This window comes from Ceratotherium simum, chromosome 17 (genome assembly GCF_057802395.1).
Source record: "Ceratotherium simum simum isolate JZ-2026a chromosome 17, ASM5780239v1, whole genome shotgun sequence".
NCBI lineage: Eukaryota > Metazoa > Chordata > Mammalia > Perissodactyla > Rhinocerotidae > Ceratotherium > Ceratotherium simum.
Window position 1 is genome coordinate 51,289,370 of NC_141916.1, and position 6,000 is coordinate 51,295,369.

The following is a 6,000-nucleotide window of genomic DNA, read 5'->3' on the forward strand; positions in this document are numbered from 1 at the left end:
TTCTGAGGAATCATAGGAAACATTTCCTTCTGAAACAGTTTATAAAATAAATAGGAGAAAACTTCAATGCAACCATGAGATTCCAGAAAACAGTGTATTTATTTTAAAAGCAATCTGTATGACTGAGATATTGCTTAAGGTTCTGCTTCTCTTCCCTCCCACGTAACAGAAACTGATATCCCCAAGTTTACAGTCAAGAAAGAACCATTAACCCACAACCCTCAGCCACATTCATGAAGATGGGAAGAATGCACAGACATGGATCGGAGGAAAGGGAAACAGGTGAATCCGGTATTTTGAAAGGACTGTAGCTTCGCATGTACACACAGAAATTAGCTTTCTTCTTTCATTCCATTAAAGTCACTCTGAGACTTTTATTTCTCCACACCTGGATAGTTTGGGGTCAGTCTCACAGTTTTGTGGTTCCTTTCAGTAACAAGAACAGTCTCATTTCAGAAATTATTATGTCTAACATAATATCAAAACTCAACTCTTCCCTGTTTAATTTAAAACCTCTTCCCTGCTCCGGTCTGTACTATTTCAGACCTGGGAGCCTACAGAGGGTGGGATGTGCTGTTTGCTTCCACATTTTTCCCTAGCTTCATCAATTCCTCTATTTATCAGCTGCTGTTCTGACTTCTAATGGGGAAGAGAAAACTGGAGGACAAGAAGCACATATGTGTGCTATTGATGGCTTCCCTACTGAGTGATTTTGTAGGTTTTTCAGAAATCACCTTATTTGACTGCTGCTTACTTCCTGTCAGAGATACTTCTCTTGAGCTGGTTCCTCCTCAGCTTTGGGGGTTCTATAGACTCTCACTACTAGGGTTTCATTTCTTAGAGTTCTCTTGGATACTTTTTTAAAAAATTGTGGTAAAATACACAAAACATAAAATTTCCCATCTTTTTTTTTTTTTTTTTTAAAGATTTTATTTATTCATTTTTTTCCCCCCAAAGCCCCAGTAGATAGTTGCATGTCATAGGTTCACATCCTTCTAGTTGCTGTACGTGGGACTCGGCCTCGCGTTGGACGGAGAAGTGGTGCCTCGGGGCGCGCCCGGGATCCGAACCCGGGTCGCCAGCATCAGAGCGCGCGCACTTAACCGCTAAGCCACGGAGCCGGCCCTAAAATTTCCCATCTTAAGCATTTTTACGTCTACAGTTCAGTAGTGTTAAGTACATTCACATTGTTGTGCAGCCAATCTCCAGAACTCTTTTCATTTTTGCAAAACTGAAACTCTATACCCATTAAACAACTCATCACTTCCCCCTCCCCCAACCCCTGCCAACCACCATACTTTCTGTCTCTATGAATTTGACTACTCTAGGTCCCACATATAGGTGAAATCATATAGTGTTTGTTTTTTTGTTACTGGCTTATTTTACTTAGCGTAGTGTACTCAAGGTTTATCCATGTTTTAGCATGTGTCAAAATTTTCTTCCTTTTAAAGGCTGAATAATATGCCATTGTATGTATATACCACATTTTGTTTATCCATTCATCCATTGACGTATACTTGAGTTGCTTTCACCTCTTGGCTATTGTGAATAATGCTGTTATGAAGATGAGTTTATAAATATCTCTTCAAAACTCTGTTTTCAAATCTTTGAGGGTGTATTCCCAGAAGCAGAATTGCTGGATCGTATAATAATTCAATGTTTAACTTTTGAGGAACCACCATACTGTTTTTCATAGCAGCTGCACCGTTTTACATTCCCACTAACAGTGCACAAGTATTCCAATTTACCCACATCCTCATAAAATTTGTTATATTCTATATTTTGAACATAAATAGTTATCCTAATTGTCTTATCTCATTGTGGTTTCAATTTGCCTTTCATTAATGATTATTTGTTGAGTATATTTTCATGTGCTTGTAGGCCGATTATATGTCTTCTTTGCAGAAATATCTATTTAAGTCCTTTGCCCACTTTTTTAATTGAGTTGTTTGGGGGATTTTGCTATTGAGATGTAGGAATTCTTTATATATTTTGAGTTCTAATCCGTTATCAGATATACAATTTGCAAACATTTTCTGCAATTCTGTACACTTCCTTTTCACTCTGTTGATTATATCCTTTGACGCACAAAAATTTTTTAAATTTTGATATAGTGCAACTTAACTATTTTTACTTTTGTTTTCATGCTTTTGATGTCTTATCGAAGAAATCATTGCCAAATCCAGTGTCATGAAGCTTTCCCCATAAGTGTTTTATTGTTTTACCTCTTACATTTAGGTCTTTGATCTATTTTAAATTAATTTTTGTATACAGTGCAAAGTAAGGGTCAACTTTATTATTTGTCATGTAGATATCCAGTTTCCTCAGCACTATTAGTTGAAAAGATTGCCCTTTCTCTGGTAGATGGTCTTGGGACTCTCGTTGAAAATGACTTGAGCACATAGACAAGGATTGATTTCTGGGCTCTCTATCCTATTCTATTGGCCTATATGTCTGTCTTGGTGCCAGTACCACACTGTTTTCATTACTGTAGCTTTGCAATAAGTTTTGAAATTGAGAAGTATGAGACTTCCCACTTAGTTATTCTTTTTCAAAATTGTTTTGAATATTTGAGAACTATTACATTTCCATATGAATTTTAGGATGGATTTTTATGTTTCTGCAAAAAACACTGTTGGCATTTTGGTAGGGATTGCATTAAATCTGCACTTGATATGTTTTATAATCACCCTAAACCAGTTTCCCAAGGTGGGATGCACATCTGTGTGATTGGTGGAAATAGATTAGCTCCCTTGCAGTCTTTTTTCTCTTTGCTCTGCTGGCTTCAGGCTGCACCATAAGTCATTTTTAGCCTTCCCTGGGTAGGGTCAGATAATGGTCACTACCACTTTAAACACCAAGGGACACACTTGTGTCCATTGATTGGTCCCTTTGGAGCTATTATCACTTGTTTGGAGATGAGTGGGAAACAGTTTCCCTCTCTCAGTGTGGATCATTGGGGTGATGCACAGCATAATGATAACTCTTCCAAATACATTTTTCGTTTGCTGTTTGTCACTTAAATTTATTTGTACTCACAGGGAGAATCGTGGTTTAATGTAAGTCAACTTGATTTTACACTCTTAGTAGCTCCTGCATAAGTGATAGAGCACCTGGCTTTGGGATACAAGGATACTTAGTGCTTCTGAATTTTTCTTCACCTTTAACATCTCAGCTAAAGCTGAGCAGAATGGGTTTTTCTCTTTTTAAGACTTTGTTATACTGTGTGTGAGGAGTATTGGTACTATCTCTTTCTTTGTGTCTTGCAATCAGTAAATAAACCCCTTACACACATACACACATTTTATTAAATCTTTTGGTAATAACACTATATCAGACACCATTGGTTACATATCGCAATCCATTGTCCTCTTCAACATTTTAGGCGGAGTCCTATTTTGGGGGTGGGAGTGTGAGTGGTATGTACTCCTTCCTATGAGTTAGAGGCTGATTTTGTGTATAATAATTTGATTGGATTTAATAGTAGGTACCAATTTAAATTCAATTATATACAGAAACTCTACACTTTTACTCCCCCTCCCCCTGACCCTGCTATTTGTGTTCTTGTATTCAGAATTTGCTTCTTTTTGTCTAGTGTATCCATTCACATAAAGACAAATACTGCATAATCTCATTTATATGTAAATCTAAAACTGTCAAACTTACAAACCCACAGCTAATATCATCCTCAATGGTGAAAAACTGAAAATTATCCCTCTAAGAACAGGAACCAGACAAGGACGCCCACTCTCACCATTCCTATTTAACATAGTACTGGAAGTCCTAGCCAGAGCAATCACGCAAGAAAAAGAAGTAAAAGGGATCCAAACTGGAAAGGAAGAAGTGAAACTCTCACTATTTGCAGATGACATGATTTTATATATAGAAAACCCTAAAGAATCCACCAGAAAACTTTTAGAAGTAATAAACAAATATGGTAAAGTTGCAGGATACAAAATCAACATACAAAAATCAGTTGCATTTCTATACACTAACAATGAAGTAGCAGAAAGAGAAATTAAGAATATCATCCCATTTACAATTGCAACAAAAAGAATAAAACACCTAGGAATAAACTTAACCAAAGAGGTGAAAGATCTGTACACAGAAAACTATAAAACATTGCTGAAAGAAATTGAAGAAGACACAAAGAAATGAAGAGATATTCCGTGCTCTTGGATTGGAAGAATTAACATAGTTAAGATGTCCATACTTCCTAAAACAATCTACAGATTCAATGCAATCCCTATCAAAGTTCCAACAACATTTTTCACAGAAATAGAACAAAAAATCCTAAAATTTATATGGAACAACAAAAGACCCCGAATAGCTAAGGGAATCCTGAGAAAAAAGAACAAAGCTGGAGGTACCACACTCCCTGATTTCAAAATATACTACAAAGCTATAGTAACCAAAACAGCATGGTACTGGCACAAAAACAGACACAGAGATCAATGGAATAGAACTGAAAGCCCAGAAATAAACCCACACATCTATGGACAACTAATCTTTGACAAAGGAGCCAAGAACATACAATGGAGAAAAGAAAGTCTCTTCAACAAATGGTTTTGGGAAAACTGGATAGCCACATGTGAAAAAATTAAAGTAGACCCTTATCTTACACCATACACAAAAATTAACTCCAAATGGATTAAAGACTTGAATGTAAGACCTGAAACTATGAAACTTCTAGAAGAAAACATAGGCAGTATGCTCTTCGACATCGGTCTTAGCAACATCTTTTCAAGCACCATGTCTGACAGGGCAAGAGAAACAATAGAAAAAGTAAACAAATGGGACTACATCAAACTAAAAAGCTTCTGCACAGCAAAGGAAACCATCAACAAAATGAAAAGACAACCTAACAACTGGAAGAAGATATTTGCAAACCATATATCTGTTAAGGGCTTAATCTCCAAAATATATAAAGAACTCATGCATCTCAACAACAAAAAATCTACCAACCCAATTAAAAAATGGGCAAAAGACCTGAACAGACATTTCTCAAAAGAAGATATACAGATGGCCAACAGACACATGAAAAGATGTTCAAAATCATTAACTATCAGGGAAATGCAAATCAAAACTGCAATGAGATATCACCTCACGCCCATCAGAATGGCTATAATTAACAAGACAGGAAACAACAAGTGTTGGAGAGGATGTGGAGAAAATGGAACTCTCGTACAGTGCTGGTGGGAGTGCAAACTGGTGCAGCCACTATGGAAAACAGTGTGGATATTCCTCAAAACATTAAGAATAGAACTACCATATGATCCAGCTATTCCACTGCTGGGTATTTATCCAAAGAATATGAAAACATGAATGCATAAAGATACATGCACCCCTGTGTTCATTGCAGCATTATTCACAATAGCAAAGACTTGGAAGCAACCTAGATGCTCTTCAAGGGATGAAAGGATAAAGAAGATGTGGTACATACACACAACAGAATACTACTCAGCCATAAGAAACGATGAAATCCAACCATTTGTGACAACATGGATGGACATGGGGGGTATTATGCAAAGTGAAATAAGTCAGAGGAAGAAGGTCAAATACTGTATGATTTCCTTCATTAAGTAGTAGATAACAACAATAATAACAAACACATAGGGACAAAGATTGGATTGGTGGTTACCAGAGGGGAAGGGGAGAGGGAGGAGGGTGAAAGGGATAATTTGGCACATGTGTGTGGTGATGGGTTGTAATTAGTATTTGGGTGGTGAACATGATGTAATCTATGCAGAAATAGAAGTATAATGATGTACACCTGAAATTTATATAATGTTATAAACCAATGTTACTGCAATAAACAAAAAATTTAAAAAAATAAAAAATAAATAAAACTGTCAAACTCAAATAATCAGAGACTAGAATGGTGCTTGCCAGGGGCTGGGTAGATGAAGAAATGGAAAGATGTTCGTCAAAGGGTACAAAGTATCAGTTATTCAAGATAATTTAATTCTGGAGATCTAATGTATAGTAATGTTACTATAG